A 17,006-nucleotide genomic window follows, 5' to 3' on the forward strand; every position below is an offset into this window, starting at 1 on the left:
GGCCCGCACTCAGATTTCTAACTGCCTACGTGACACTGCACGTGCACTGCTAATCAGCACCTCTGATTTCTGGTGACCAGAATGAAACTTTGGATTCGCTCCCCAAAGCTGGCTTCTCCCACAGTCCCCTTCCCTTAGAAAACAGCCCTCCTGTTTACCCAGTGGCTCGGATCAAAATCAAGGGGTTACCTTTGATTTCTCCCTCTCTTGAAAGCCTCATGCTCACCTTTGTCCAAGGAGTTCTACCTGTAAGGGTCTCACCCTCATGCCACACTCCAGTTTGACGTTCAGGTCTCATCTAAAGTGCCCCCAGGGGCCTCTCTGACCTGTCCGTGGCACTGTTGAATCCTTTGCATGGGGCCCATCGCTGCTGGAAGCTCTGGTTTCTTTAGTTAGTGTCCGTGTCTCCCTCCCAGTGGAACGATCTGGGGCCTTCCTGGGGTCCTGCCATGTCCCCGCCTCCAGAAGAAGACCCGGCACTGAGCAGCTGCTCCAGGTGGGTTTGCTGGGGAGCAGGTGGAGGGCCCAGGAGTGCTCAGGACTGGGAAAGGGACACTGCTTTGGAGGAGCAGGGAAAAGAGCTCAGGGAGAGAGAATGAGGGTGGGCGGTGGAGGGGACTGGCGGGAGAGGCCACATGCCAGACCCCTGGGCTGATGCTGCTGCAGCCCTAGGAACACCCTCTTGGAATGCCATCTTCAACTCCAGCCTTTGCTTTCACCGTGGCCACAAGCCTCCTGTGCCACCACGTACTCACATTCTGATTGAAGCCCCTCTCTTCACCATCTCTGAAAGCAGATGACCTCTCTGCACGTGTGGACTGGCTAAAGTCCTTCGCCCCGCCTCCTCATGCCGCATGGTAATCATCTGTGTCTGGGTCTCACTCGCCCCTGGGGCACATCCTCCCTGAGGTCCTGAGAGCCCAGCTTCCCCACCCCTGTCAACATGAAACCATTGACCAGCTCCTCCCGGGGGCTCCAGACTCTGCAGTTGGAAGAGGCAGAAGTGCCCTCTGCTGGCCACTGGCTGGCTCCCTGCACCCCAGAGCAAAAATCAGGACTTGAGAGATGAGAAGCCAAGCTCAGCCCTTGCCCCTAACTCTTCTCGTCCTCCCCAATCCCACCCATCGCTCACCTTGTGTTCCCCCAAATGCACGTCTCCCCTCCTGGAACCCTCCTCTTCAAATCTCTTCTTCTTCCACTGGTTCATCCACACCCAATCTATACCCCATCCACACCCCCATCATCTTTAAGACTCAGTTAGTGTCACTTCCTCCAAGAAGCCTCCCCTGACTTCATCCAGAGGAATTGGCCTCACCTGTCTTCTGCCCTTGCCGTCCTTACGAGGACACCCCTCACAGCTTCTGCCACACTGCGCAGTCCTCATCTGTCCATCTGCCTCTCCTTGCAGGCGACTGCACTCCCTGGGACTGGGGACAATGGCCCTGATGTCCTCAGCACCCAACGCAGAGCTGCGCAGGGCAGAGGCTCACACGGAAAATGTTCGCTGAATGAAGTCAACTAACTTCAGAGGTTCTGAGCAGGACTGTTCTGAGGTGCGTGCCCTGGAGCAAAATCCAATATACATATTGGGGAGAAAACAATACACATAAATATGTGCTCATTAAGAAACATTTCAAACAACAGATATGTTTACAAACTAAAAAATGAAACCCTTTTCAATTGTTTCCCAGCCTACAACCTTTCATAGATCACTGCTATTCTCAACATGGGGTGTGTTCATCCCAAACCTTCCCAAGCATTCCCTTTGACTTTATTTTAACTTTCTTCTTTTTGTTTTTAACATAAATGGGGTAACACAGTACATATAATTGTATTTCTTTTTTTTCATGAAAAGATCCATCTTGAGGTCCTTCTAAGTCAGCAACTATAGGTTTATGTCACTCTTTTTAGTGACTGCAAAGCATACAGTACCGCAGTTCCTCCACAGTGTCTAAACCCGAGGCTTGTCAATTATATCTTGGTAAAACTGGGGACAAACGCTAGGTGTTTGGTTTTTTGATTTGGTGGCTTTTTATTTTATTTTATTTTTTTGCAGTTACGAACAACATTTCTGCAACCATCTTCCTGCCCGACTCTTTGTGTCCATGTGCACATATTTCTCTAGAACTGACTCTTAGAAGTGGAAATGTGGAGTCCGAGAGTTTCTATTTCATATTCTAATGATACTAGCAAACTCCCTTCAAAAAATGGATACCAATTGACACTCACATCAACAATGCACGCATGTCTCTTTTTTTCCACATTCTTGACAGCACTGGGTGTTATTAGACTTTAAAAGTTTTTTGACACATCTAATCATCTCAACCTTCAAATCCAGCTTAACTCTGATTAAAGTGGGTATTTCGAGAAGCCCTTAGAGAACAGAGCTTTGGAAAGGGTGCATGGTAGAGAGATGAGCCTCTAGCCTCCCAGAACAGCAGCTGGTAGCTCCACTTCCTTTTCCTTTTCCAGGGAAGGAAAGTCCCTCCCAAAACCCTTGGTCCTGGAGTCACAGCCCAAGCCCCTCAGCAGTTCCCTCAGGAGCAGAGGGTCTCCCGGGTCAACCAGGATCCCCACCGAGGTGGATTTGCTTCTGGCAACGTCTCCAGTTTGAATGTGATCCCAGGCAACACTTAAGGAAGCAGCTCCCTCCTGTTCTCTGAAAAATGCTGTCTGCAAGGGAGGATATGCATTTGGGAGAACTGGAGAATTACAAACTCAGTTATGCACAGTGAGACCAGGAGAGTAGGAAACAAAGTGTATGTCCTGCAAGAACCACAGGTTTTGGAGGTGTTAAGAGTGGCCTGCTGGGCCCACAGAGGGGGCTGCTGGAGCATCAGGAGGGGCTCACCTCTTATTCCACTCCCTCCCCCGAACCCTAGACTAGAAGGAATCTATTTGGAGAATGACACTTGGAAAGAGCTTGCCATTTGTGTTGCCTAAAAAGATCTAGAGAAAGGGACAACGGGGCATTTCCAACATTCAAACAGCGTCCATTCATCCCAGATTCCGAGGTCCTTCTGGTCAGCACAAGGGGGATGTGGGGGCAGATGGCCCACAGACACCTGGGATTGTGTTTGCAGACTTTAATCTCCTAAGAGCCCAGGGATGGCCTCCAGGGCTTGCTGGCTTGCCTGCCTTCCTGTTTTTATCCTAATAGGCCTTATACAAAGACTTTAAAATGACTCATGGAAAAAGCCAAGCTAGGGAAGAGGGCTGGAGTCAGCCACCAAGTGGAAGACAGTGGGAGGCCTACAGGGACGCTCATCAGTGACCCAGGAACCTGAGTGGTCTCAAAAATGCATCCGCAGGAAGGTCAGGACAAGGAAAGTGGGTGCTGGGGGACACAGAATGAACGCTTACTGGAGAACACCCTGGGAAAGAGAAAAACACTGGTGCTAAAATACATCCCCGAAATGGGCATGGTATTTAATTTCCAACCTGCTTCCATTTCTATGCACTCAGACATTCTTTCCTCCGATGACGAAGGCGGAACAGGTGTTATTATTCATATTTACAGATGCCCAGAGAAGGGGTGTCTTCCCAGGTAGCACCCCTGACCCAGAAGCAAGGGTCCTCCTCTCAGTTTCTTAGGAACTTGTGGGCCTTATTTGCCTGGCCAACTATTTTGCATCCTTTAGGGCTCAAATCAGCCTCCAGAGCTGTCCCCAAGGCCCCTACTATCAGCCCTTCTGCTTGTGTCCAACTACCACTCTGAGCCATGTCCTGTCATTGTGTGCTGTAACTCTGTCATCTTCTAGCTATACAGTAGGTAAACTCCTCTCCCACCTCCTCCACCTCCCTTGGCCTGGCCTCTCCCACCCAGTGTGGCTGAGCAGAAGTTTGTGGAATAGCTGGATGGGAGTGTCAGTAGATGCTACGGGACAACTGGACAATGTCACTGCAACCCTGAACCCAAAGTAAGCCAGGGTGCCTCAAATGTGCACCACCTGCCTGGCAAAACCACCATGGGGTTCTGAGGATCCCAGTTCTACTCAGCAAAAGGAGAAAGACAATCCTGGGATCCAGGAGGAGGGTGGAGGTGGAGAAGGAAAAGGAACTGGGGTTTGGAATGCCTCAGAGGTGCTGCCACAGGGAGGGAAGGGGCAGGGCAGGGGCTACCGGCCTAGGCGCCTTCAAGAACGGATGGAAAGGCTCCTTACATCGAAAGCACGGAGGCCCCGAGCAATTCCAAGGGCTCCCTCTTGTGGCCATTTGAGGCCAAAGCGGAGTGTTCAGAGGTGAATCTTGCATTTTCGTCTTAGCCAAGGGTGCAGAAAATGGGTTCAGAAGAGAGGGGAGGAGCACTGGTCTTGGAGCACTGGTCTTGGAGTCAGGATTTGTGTCCTGACCATGCCACTAATTCACCAGCTTGCTTTGGGCAAACCACTCCACCTGTCAGCCTTGGTTTCCTCATCTGGTTAATGAAGTGGTCTGCCTGGTTCACCCCTGTAGTCCCAAAGCTTTTGAGGCCAAGGCAGAAGGATCACTTGAGGCCAGGAGGTTGAGATCAGCCTGGGCAACATATTCAGATCCTGTCTCTACCAAAAGAAAAAAAAAAAAAAACATGTTTACGTAATCCCAGCACTTTGGGAGGCCAAGGTGGGTGGATCACGAGGTCAGGTGTTTGAGACCAGCCTGGCCATTATGGTGAAACCCCATCTCTACTAAAAAATAAAAAAAAATAAAAAATAAAAAGTAGCTGGGTAGCTGGGTATGGTGGCGCATGCCTGTAGTCCCAAGTACTTAGGAGGCTGAGGCATAAGAATCACTTGAACCCAGGAGGCGGAGGGTGCAGTGAGCCAAGATCATGCCACTGCACTCCAGCTTGGGCAACAGAGTGAGACTCCATCTCCAAAAAAAAAAAAAAAAAATTAGAATTAGCCAGGATGGTGGGGCGCACCTGTAATCCCAGCTACTTAGGAGACTGAGGTGAGAGAATTGCCTGAGCCCATGAGTTCGAGGTTACAGTGAGCCATGATCATACTACAGCACTCCAACCTGGGTGACAGAGCAAGACACTGTCTAAAAACAACAAACTAAGAGGGTTGGATGAGATGAATGGCTCTCACAAATGGGAGTGCTGGGATAAACATTCTGCACGTGTTACTTTAGCCTCTCCCAATGACATGGCAGGACTTTGGCTTTGGGATGACAGTGACATTGATGGGTTGTTCCTGTGCTTAGCTCCGTAGCACAGGCCAGCTCTGGGCTGAGCACTCCACATGTGATGGCAGGCAGGTGCCACACACAGAGGAAGAGGCTGGGGGTCAGAGAAGTTACATGACTTACCCTTGGTCACCCAGCTGGTGAGTGGTAGAACGGGACCTGAAGCTAGGTTTATGGCTCCAGAGGTCCCCACTCTCCTCACCCATGGTGTTTCTCATGGTTTCTAAGGTCCTTTTCATCTCCAACTATCTGTGATTCAAGGTGTCTGATGAAGAAAAGAGATTCACAGGAGAGAGTATCGTCTTGGCAGGTAGATAAGATAGAAACCAAAGAGACAGTTGACAGGACAGTCAGGCCTAGAGCAACCTCACAGACAAAAAGCACGGTCTTTACAGAAGAAATTGTGACCACCACTCAATTAGCCATCAAAACTGTCTTCTGGGCCACTAAGGAGCACAAGAAAGGGCACCATTGTCTGAAAACACATTGAACTAAAATATCAGACTTGTTAAATAAACTTTGCAACTGCCCACACTAAGCTTGCTGCCTCTGAGCAGCCTGGAAATTCTTGAACATCCATCCATTTATCCATCTGTCCAACCATCCATCCATCCATCCATCCACACATCCATCTATCCGCCCACCCATCTCCCCATGCCTCCATCCATCCACCCATCCATTCAATTGCCACTTATCTACTTATCCATCCAACCTGTCCATCCAGTCATCCACCCCATCCATCCATCTACCCACCCATCTCCCCATCTATCCATCCATCCATCCATCCATCCATCCATCCATCCATCCATCCATTTACCCATCCATCCAACCCTAAAGCCAAAGTAAGCAAGGGCGCCTCCTCGCTTACTTTGTGCACCCTCATCTACCCATCCATTCATCCATCTGTCTGTCCATCAAACTTTACTGAGCCCTGAGCTACTGGTGCCTCATTCTCAAGAGCTGCTAATTAGATATTATGTGTCTCAGACATGTAGGCCAAAAAATCACAGAAATGTGTTGCATTAATTATCTATTGCAACAGATTGCTTAGCAGCTTGAAACAACAAGTGTGGATTACCTCACACAGTATCTGTGGGTCAGGAGTCTGGGAGTGGCTGAGCTAGGCTCAAGGTCCCTCATGAGTTGAACTTAAGATGTTGACTGGGAATGGAGGATGTGCTTCCAGAATAGCTCGCTTACATGGCTACTGACAGGAGACCTCAATTCTCTACTGGCTTTTGGTTCAAGTCCTCTCAGCTCCTCATTACATGGGCCTCTCCTCGGGGCTGCTTGAGCATCCCCACAACATGGCAACTGGCTTCCCCTAGAGCTGATCCAAGAGAGAGCAAGGAGGAAGCTGCTGAGCCTCTTATGACCTCATCTCTAAAGTCACAGATGGTCACTTCATATTAATCTGTCCACTAGGAGTCACTGAATCCAGACTACACTAAGGGGAGGAGTATTACACTCCACTTTTTAAAGATATGAGTATCACTGAGCTTTGGACATACTTTAAAATCACCGCATGTGTGGAAGGTGCTGAGATAGAATGTGAAGGATACTGAGAGGCAAGAGGGAGAACGTGGTCAGTTCTACCTAGAATAATAGAGAGAGTCAGAGAAGTAAAGCTCTAATGAAGCAATAATGAATGAGCTAAGTTCTATCCTAGACCTGGAATGTGACCTTAAACAACCCACCATCCCTTTCTGGGTCTCTGTGTTGTGGAAATAAATTGGGACCACCCAAAGGAGATCAAACAGAGGCCATTCATTGCGTGCTTGGTATGGCAAGGGAATTGGCCTCTGTCACTTGCATTTGACAGAGACTCCCAGGCAGGCAGGATGAGGGGAAGCACCATAATGGAAAGGGAGAGGCCTCAGGTGTGCCCTGATTAGAGGTTGTTGGCGTGGCGAAGCGGGAGGTGGCTAGCTGGAAGCCGGACATCCTGTGATTTCATTAGGAGCATATTTGGCTTTCTCTCATTGGTGTTGAGTTGGAAGCAGTAGTCAACAATAGGGAAGCTGACCAGGATTGACCGAGCCCTGACCATTCTGGGCACATTGCCACAGAGGTTTGATTTGGCTTCCTGTGCTGCTTGCTGTAGAGATTGGGGGCCAGGGTTCTCTTTTCCTACACAGGCAGGCCATTGTCTGTTTGTCCATTTGGGGTGCTCCTCTGAAAATCAAAGGTTGGTTGGCTGAGCTCTGAGGTCCTGCGCAGCCCTCACATTCCGAGGATCTGGCTTCCTCACCTGGAAATGAGGTGTCCAGAGATGGAGATGTACTGGATGGAAAAAGGACTGGTCTGTCTGAGGGGCTGCCATGCCAGAGGTGAGGCCTTGTGGACAAACTAGAGATGAAAGACAGGGAGATGCCTCGAATGGACCCTCCTTCCTGTGGGCACTCCCAGGAGTTTCCAATTCTCAACAACCCACAGCATCCCAGCATCTTTGACTCTGGACCTTGAAGGTTACAAGTCACCTCAGGCGACTTCCCCAGTGCACACACCGATGCTTAAATCTGCATTACGATCTTCTCCCCAGCTGGCAGTCTTATTCTTGCTTGATTGCCTCTGGAGACAAGAAGCTTACTCTCAGTGGAGACGGGGTGTGACCCATCTGGTCTGGCACATGAGGTGGCTTCCGAGAAGGCTGGTACAGGTGCGGCACGCTCAGCCCCTGAACACCCATCCCACCACATCCTCCCCAGGCTGACCCTGCCCTTCCCTCTTCCCCCGTGCAACAGTGACTGAGGATTTGCCTCAGGAAGGCCGCTGGCAAAAACAGAGGGGAAGGTTACATGGGAACCCAGCCTTTTTCCAATGCCACCTCCGTAGGGAAGGCTTTTTATCAGATTAGCAATGGTCAAGAGGAAACGGGACACAGGACTGGTAAATTTTGACATGGAAACGGAGATGAGGAAAAACCTGTAAGTGCTCTTCAACTGTGATGTCATTGTTATGACAGCACAGACCTCCCAGTGTTCCTATCTCATCTGACGGTCACCGTCACCCTGAAGGGCATGGCAGGGCCCCTCCTCCCAGGTGTCCCCTCTTAGGGTGTGACTCCACCACCTTCCTGCTTGCCCAAGCCTGCAAGTCTCCCTGAACTTTTCTTCTCCTTTGTGCCCCCATATCTGACCCTATAAAGTCTGTTTCCTAATGGGCACAGGAACCCATCCTTCTTGTCCCTCCCCTGCCACTGTAGTGCAATAGTCATGCCCAGAGGCTGAGGCTCAACAACCTGGGCTAAAATCCTGGCACTGACATGAACAAGTTGTGAGGCCTCTGGTGCCTGATCCCGCCTTGTTAAGCCCATCTCTCATCCTCACAGCGTCCCTTCCCCACCATCCAGCAGGATGAAGCCCCCCCCCCCCCCCCCTTCCCCTTTTCCCGAAGCCCCCCCCACCCTCCCTTCCTCTGTTCCTGAAGCCCAGCCCACCCTCCCTTCCTCTGTTCCAGCCTCTGCCCCGTCAGCCTATCCTCCAGGTTCTGTCGAACCCAGCAGCCCACACAGAGGTCGGGGAGCAGAGGACTCTTTAGCCTAACTCTTCTTGAAGGAGATAGAGGGGTGGGGGCTTGGTGAATAAATACACCAAACAGCCCGATGATACAGGTCCATTCTGCATGGAATTAAAGTCACATGCGGATAGATGGAGGCAGTAGCCCTGTAGGTGGGCTGCTGGGGTTTGTATCTGGCTCTGCCATTTACTAGCTGTGATCTTCAACAAGTCACTTCGTCATTCTGTGCCTTAGCTTCCTCATCTTAAGATGGGCTGCTAATGGTATCTACTCACATGTTGTATGACAGATGGCCCTTCCCAGTGTGGGTGGGCATCATCCATTCTATTCAGGGCCTGCATAGAACAGAAAGATGGAGGGAGAGTGAGTTTGCTCTCTGCCTGTGACTACTTGAGCTGGGACATCGATCTTCTGCCCTCAATGCTTCTGACTCTCAGACCTTCAGATCTGAACTGGAATCTCCACAGTGGGCTTTACTGGGTCTCCAGCTTGAGGATGGTGCACTGTGGGACTTCTCCAGCTTCACAATCATGTGAGCCAATCCCTTCTAATAAATCTCCTCGTGTGTGTGTGTGCACTGTTGGCTCTGTTTCTCTAGAGAACTCTGATTAACACACCACATGCTTAGAATAGTGGCTGGCACATAGTAGGTACTCAATGAGTATTAGCAAATATTACTACCTTACCTGGTTCCATAAATACCCTCCCACTGAAAAGGTGTTCCTTTGTGTCTCACCTTGGAAGTGACAGGGCCACCAAAAGCAATCCTTGCGTGTTTCTCCAGGGGGCCTCTCTGGTCTCATCTGGTGTCTATGAGCTCAGTTGCACCAGGGACTCCAAGGCCAGGCCTGTGGGATGCTGAGAGAACTGTGCCAGGGTCTCTCTGAGGGCTGCCACCTGCAGCCTCCTCTAGGTCCCTGCTGGCCAGGAGGTGTGGGAAGCTCTGGGTGCACACCAGTTTTGGGGATGAGGCTGGGATCAGGGAAAAAAGTATGTCTGCTTATCTGGTAGGGTCTGCCTCCCAACTCTACATGACTCAGTTTAATTCAGTTAATTCCCAAAGCACTTCTGAGCCCCTACTCCGAGCCAGTTGCACTGCCAGAGCCCCAGAAATAAGCCAGGCCCAGTCCCTATTTTTAAGATATTCTGCAGGGCCTGGATCTTTCTGCAGTTGGGCTTCAGGGGTTTAAGAGGGGGCCTGCTGCCCCAGCCCACCCAAGTCACAACCACAGCTGATCCCTCCAACTCATCTCACATTTTGGTCTTCAGTGAGACAGTTGCTTAAAAGAACATTTTGCTTCTTTATTTCTTTTTCTTTCTTTTTTTTTTTGAACAGCCTTGGAAATAGGGCTCATATTAAACGTGGCCTTGACATACGAGTTTGATTCTGACAGTGAATGAGGGAGTGAAAGGAGAGAAGGCATTCCAGGTAGAGGAAACAGCTTAAGCAAAGGTGCGGCTGTGTGCTTCTCAGAGGGGAAAGAGGGGCATTTATTGAAGATTTGCCCAGAGCCGAGTGTGAGTGAGCACCTGGATATTCAGCTCTCATGAGAGTCCTGCAAAGAGGATGCTATTATCCTCATTGACAGATGAGGCTCAGAGGCAAAGTAAAGGTCAGGGCATAGACTTGGGAATTACGCCCAGCTGGGAGATTTCCAGCACACACCGCTTTCTACTGCCAGAGGCTACTTGAGGGGAGGGAGACTTCCAAGCAGGTTTCATGCTGGGTGTGGCCAAGACAGACTCCAGTTGCTGGGCTTGAGTTAGCATGGCTCCCCGGTGTTGGAGCAGGTTCACTGGGCAGAGCTGGGCTAACAGGGAGGGCTTGGGGCTGTCATAATTCATGGCCACATGGGCACGGCTCAACCATTTATAATTAGAGTTATAACTTAAACAATCAACAAAAAAGACGTGATAAGTACCTTCACCTCCTAGCATACACACATCACATCTATTATTGCCACAAAGAATTGGTGACCAAAGGAAGCTGGTTCAGAAGCCCGGCCCTGTGTTAAGGTCCCATGGGGTCTGAGCAACGTCGAAATACCCTGGGAACAGATAGATCTCTTCTGTGTCCTCCCAAGGCCTCTGGAGTTCCTAGGATATTCATCTTATAAAGTGGTTGGTGGGAAATAAGCCATGAAAACAACAGAAACCTGATAGGTAGGTAAGTAGATAGAAACGGGGATTGGATGGATGGATGGATGGATGGATGAATAGATTATACATATATATTCTGTATATATTATCTCTCTATATAGTCTCTCTCTATATATTCTCTCTATATATTCTCTCTATATACAAATTCTATATGTATTCTATATATATATTCTAATAAACCTCCTTTTGTGTGTGTGAACTGTTGGTTCTATTTCTCTGGAGAACCCTGATTAATACACCGCATGCTTAGAATAATGGCTGTCACATAGTAGGCACTCAATGAGTATTAGCAAATATTACTATCTTATTATATATATATATTATATTTATATGTATATTATATTTATATATATATTTTATATATATATATATATAGAGAGAGAGAGAGAGAGAGAGAGAGAAAACATAGACAGGAAGGGAGAGGACCAGACTTGGAGCTGCAAGGATACTGTCCCACAGTCTTGCCTAGCTGGACAGGACCAGGGTCAGCTAGGAGCAGGGAATGGACTGAGATGAGGCAGAGCTGCTGCTGTCAGAACCAAGGGCCCAGAGGCTGCTCTGTGCAGGGGCTTCATCACCCTCCAAATAAAGGGTTCGAATGTACAACTAACTTCCCCAGGCAGAGATCTTGCTTTGATCAAAGCTGTAAGCCCAGAAAGTGCTGGCACATAGTAGGTGCTCAAGGCATAGTTTTGAATGAATGTGTGGAAAAGCTTGCCCACATCCTAACTGGGCTTCGTAGGCAAACTGTCCTCCCAGCTGCCCCAGGCCTGGAAGAAGCAATAAGTGTGCCCCAACTTGAAGGGCAGGTGGTATCAGGAGCACTGGCCGTGGGGCCTGAGGACCCAGGTGCAAGGCCTGACTTTGCTATTAACTGAGAGTTCAGTTCACCGTATACAACAGCCCTCTGAGGTGGACACCACTATCCCCATTTTACAGACAAGGAAACTGTGACCTCAAGAGATCAAGCCACTTGCCCAGGGTCACAGAATGTGGCAGTCTTAAAACATGGCCCCTCCAAAAACATTTTTAAAAGAAACAAAGAAAAAGAATTTAAAAAAAAAACAAAAGAAAAAAACATAGCCCCAAAGTTCTTTGACCCTCTTCCCATTGAGAGGTGGGGTCTACATCCCTTCCTTGTGAATCTGGGCTCTGTGACTGCTTGACTAAGAGAATACTATGGAAGTGATGTGGTGCTGGTTTTGGTTTCTAGGCCCCAGTCATAAGAAACTAGCAGGCTCCACTTCCTGTGTCTTGAGATGTTTACATTTGGAACCCAGCCGCCATGCTGTGAGGAAGCCAGGACGCCACAGGGAGAGGCTGTTGGAGCTGTGCCTGCAACAGTCCAGCTCAGGCCACAGCCAACAGCCAGCATCAAGGCCCAGACATGAGTGAGGAGGACTTTGAGATGGCTCTGGTCCCGGCTGTCAAGTCACCCCCAGTCTTTGAGTCTTTCCAGCCGCAGACATTGCAGATGCAGGTAAGTGGCTCCCACTGCCCTTTCTGAATTCCTGACCCATGAGTGCCACCGAGTTCAGGGAGGTTGCTACAGCAATAGTGACAGGGGCACACAACCGAGAGCAGTGGGGCCATGGCTGTAAAGCAGGTCCTGCTGACCCCAGAACCCATCTCTTCTCCACTGCCTCAGTTTACCTGGAACATCTGCACTTCAGATGCACTGCCTGAGGTGACGGGGCCCTTGAGGGGTGATTCAGCCAAGCCTAGGAGGTTCATAAATAACACTCCCAGCTGCTCCGTGGGCTGGCACATCTGTGTAGGGTTGGCCCCTAGGAAGAGACAGATGGGAAGTGTCAAGGAGCTCCCTGAGCTCAGATGGGGGTGGATTCTGATCTCAGGTCTGCCAACGTCTAGCTGCATGAACTTGAGCGGGTCTCTCTGTGCCTCAGCTTCCTCCTCGGTACAGCGGGGTTACCAAGAAGGACCCGATAGCCTGTTGGAGGACTCTGTGTGTGAGATTGAGGCCCTGTGTGCCTCTGTGAAATGAATGTTATCAAAGCTCTTACTGGGGCTTAAAAGTCTCAGAGCATCAGCTCAGGATGGGCCAGTGTTCAATGGGAGGGTCACAGGCCCCAGGGCAGGGCTACGTGGGAAGGGGAGATTCAGGCGAGGTCAGAGGTCCTGAGCAGAATGCTCTCCTGCACTGTGCCAGGGAGCTCTGTGCGGGAGTCAGAAGCCGGGATCCCAGCATGGAGCTTTTAGACTTTTTTGGGGAGATCATGCTCCATATATTCCTTTCAAATGAGATCACCATGTGACAGGATTGAGAAAAAGAAAGACAGTGACTCTCCAGCTCCTACTTTGTGTCTCTCTGGTCACTGTTAATTAATATTGAAATTAACATAGATTTTAATTATTTTAAAATTAATTGTCTTAATATTCCAGTAAACTTTAATATTGTTAACAAAATTTAATTAATATTGAAAATACACTCGGTAACTATCTCATGAGCTGTAACAGTGAAATGTAACAGTGAATTTGTGCATTAAAAGTGTTTATTCTGTTCCATGTCAACACTGAAAATACCATCATTTCTGCGCCCCTGGTTTAGCATGTCTTTAAAATTTTCTTATTGATATATATTAGTTGTACATATTTTGGGAGAACATGTGTTATTTGGATACATGTATATGATGTGTAATGATCAGATTAGGTAGTTGCGATATGCATCACCTCAAACATTTTATTTTTTTAATATAATGAGAGCCTCAGAAAACGGATTGGTACAGGGCTCTCCTGAACCCAGGTTGGGTGTTTCTGGGGACTGTGACCATTCACGATAGGACTCAACCTCCTCGGGGAGAGACCTGGCAAGGGACCTGCCAAGACCCTGGCTCCATGACAAGAGAAACTGAGACAGGGGCCCAGAGGCATGGGCTGGGCCAGTGCCCAGGAGTATAGGAAGTTCTCATTCACTGGCAGTGTATTTCCTGTGCAGGTCTGTGTGTGAGGCCCTGTTCTAGGCATAGGGATACAGCAAGAAGCAAGAACCCAATTCCCTGACCCTGTAGGACCTGTGCTGTGGTGGGCAGACAGGCAATGAAGTGCAGTCAATACCCAGAGATCTCATGTGCCCAGCGCCGGGGAGAGGAAGAAAGCAGAGAAAGAGGTGAGGATGGAGAGTGGGAAGCCCGCACTAGTGAGTCAGTTGAGTAAAGAGAAAAGAGGGGGAGGGTGAGCCATGCAAGTATCCAAGGCAGGAGCTGGCAACATTCTTCCATAAAGGACCAGACTATAAATACTTGAGGTTTTGTGTGTACTCTGGGGTCAGTCACAACCCTCAACTCCACTGTCGTAGGGCAAAAGCACCATAGACGATATGTCAATGGGTGGCCCGGCTGTGTTCCAATAAAACTTTATTTACACAAACAGGTGGCAAGCCTATGTGTGCAACCACTGAGCTAAGGGAAAATAATTCCAGGAAGAGGGAATAGCAAGTGCAAAGGTCCTTGGGTGGGAGTGAGCCTGGTGCCTGAGGAACAGCAAGAAAAAGGATGTGACTGGCGAAGGATGACCAGTGGATAAGGTTAGAGAAATAAGTGGCAATGGAACAGGGAAGGGGGACAGAAGAGGCTCTTGTTTGACTTGGCCCTGTTCAGGGCTTGTCCGGGGACCCTCACCCTGGGGATGTGGCTACAGACCCAACTCTAAGCTCCGCTGAACCCACCTGAACTCACATCCACTGCCATGCTTCTTGCCCTGGGAAGGACTGGCTGAGGTCTGTTGAAACATCAACAAGAGTTCTCACCCTGGGAGTGGACTGCAGCCCTCCAGCCCAAGTCTTCCCCATCTTCTCCTTTATCTACATGCTTGTTACCAGTGGAGGGTCTTGACTACAAGTCATCCAGGTTCTTAGCATTTTGAACTAAGAATTGGACAAAATGCACAAACAAAGCAACGAAAGAATGAAGCAATGATTTACTGAAATGAAAGTACTCTCCACAGAGTGGGAGCAGGCTTGAACAAGTGGCTCAAGAGCACTGGTTGCAAATCTTCTAGGGTCTAAGTACCCTCTAGAGGTTTCCCATTGGTTGTGTAGAGTTACACCCTATGTAAATGAAGCCTTGGCCCACGACCAGTCTGATTGTGGCAGGAGGTGACTGATCAGAGGTACTTTACATTTTTTTCTTATGTTTTTATTTATTTATTTTTATTATACTTTATGTTCTAGGGTACATGTGCACAACGTGCAGGTTTGTTACACATGTATACATGTGCCACGTTGGTGTGCTGCACCCATTAACTGATCATTTACATTAGGTATATCTCCTAACCCTATCCCTCCCCCCTCCCCCCACTCCACAACAGGCCCCAGTGTGTGATGTTCCCCTTCCTGTGTCCAAGTGATGTCATTGTTCAATTCCCACCTATGAGTGAGAACATGCAGTGTTTGTTTGGTTTTCTGTTCTTGCGATAGTTTGCTGAGAATGATGGTTTCCAACTGCATCTGCAACACAGTGGGAAAAGGGGTAGGGTTTGCAAAGGAAGCAGCCTCTAATCCTTATTACTTGGGTGTGGAAAGATGGTGTTTTCCTTTTGATTCAGTTCTAGGAAGTCAGTGTGAATTGCCTTGGGGTCCCTGCCTCTAGACACAATTCTGCCTCATGCTCTTCCTCCCAGTCTCCCCTCCACCCCAGACCAGCAGAGCTAAAACAACCCCTACTCATCCTTTAGCCTGCTGGAAGGGACCCCAGTCCAGGAGCTGGGCACCGTTTCCACCAAGTTTATCAGATGAGAAGTGTGAGGCCCACACAGATGAAATCACTGCCCAGATGAGCGAGGCAGGAACAAAATGCAATTGTCTGACTCCTAAGGTGTGTGAATGATCTCTGTGGGTGACCAACATGCTCCAAGGGGTTTGCCATGTGCCAGGCATTGGAATGCCATCCAGGGAGCTAACGTTGGTCTAGGAGAGCTCACCTTGGTGCTAGGGTGGAGGTAAGGGGGCCACAGCGTTCACAGCAGTAACTCTTCATAGTCCCAGCACGCCCCAAAAGGACTGAGTCAGGGAGCGCAGGAAAGCAATGCTGAGGCAGGTGAAAATGGCCCTTTTGCTGATGATGCAAATGCCCCTTTCCTGAGAGATGACGGCGTATTCAGAGAATTTTGGAAAAGTTTGTTACGGGCTAGATTTGGGCTACAGACAGAGTTGTGATCAGAGGCCAGGAACTAAATGATAAATGCCAATTAAGAGTCTCTATTACTCAAGTAGGACAGGTGCTCCAGGTGGCTGGGGTGGGGGCTGGGAATTTGTAAGGCAAGAAAACACAATGCCCACCCCCGACCCCACCTTCCCCTAAGGGCACTGTAGACACTGGCTGAGCTCAAACCCAGCTCCTCTGCCACCTATCTCAGTGACTAGGGGAGAGTTCTATCTCCCTGATCCTCGTTTCTGAATCTGTCAAATGGGAAGAACAATGCCCATCTCAGGTTTTATTGACTCATTGATTTGTTTAGTGAAGATTCAATGAGATGGCAAATATCTAACTCATGGGGCACTGCAGTATTCAATGTGAGTTAGACCCCTGCCCCCATCACTTTTCCCTTGGAAAGCCTCATCCCAGGAGGCAAGGGATCCTCTCTGACGATGAGGGTGTGCTGTTTGTGCCACATACCTGAGGGACAGTGTGGCTGGAGGGGTGGGAGTCAGGCACTGACGATGCACTTGCTGTTTACAGGTTGTTTTACGACTGGCTATTGGAGCTCCTAAAATGGCTCAGGAGCCAACCAACCATTTTAGTCTGTGTTCTGGTTTGTTCATTCATTCATTCATTCATTCATTCATTCATTCATTCATTCATTCATGCATTCAGTCAGTCAGTCATTAAGCATGTGTTATGTGCCTGCTGCATGCAAAGATACATGGGGGATTCAACCTTTCTACTTAACCTTATCTCACCTCACTCCCTGCAGTGACCTCTCCTCCCCACTGCACTGAGCTTCTCACTGTGTGTGCTCTCCAAAATGCCTAAAACTCTCCGCCTCAGTGCCTTGACTCAAGCTATGGCTGTTGCCATCACTGCTGCCTCTCATCCATGAAACAAAGTAGCATGTTAGAAAGATCCCAGGTTCAGAGTCAGGAGGTAAGCATTCGAATCTTGGCTCTAACTCTCACTAGCTGTTAAGTTCTTTAGTCTACG

General features: G+C 49.1%; 1 long non-coding RNA gene across 1 annotated transcript; it reads right to left on the bottom strand.

Moving 5' to 3' along the window:
* Nucleotides 1-2,012: 2,012 nt before the first annotated feature.
* On the bottom strand, nt 2,013-6,485 carry LOC112629447. Its single transcript, XR_003120598.1, has 3 exons — nt 6,248-6,485; nt 5,293-5,434; nt 2,013-2,673 (listed from the first exon to the last, which is right to left on the bottom strand). It is a non-coding gene; the product is annotated as an uncharacterized LOC112629447 (long non-coding RNA).
* Between the last annotated feature and the right edge of the window lie 10,521 nt (nt 6,486-17,006).

Source organism: Theropithecus gelada, chromosome 7b (genome assembly GCF_003255815.1).
Source record: "Theropithecus gelada isolate Dixy chromosome 7b, Tgel_1.0, whole genome shotgun sequence".
In the NCBI taxonomy this organism is placed as follows: Eukaryota; Metazoa; Chordata; class Mammalia; order Primates; family Cercopithecidae; genus Theropithecus; species Theropithecus gelada.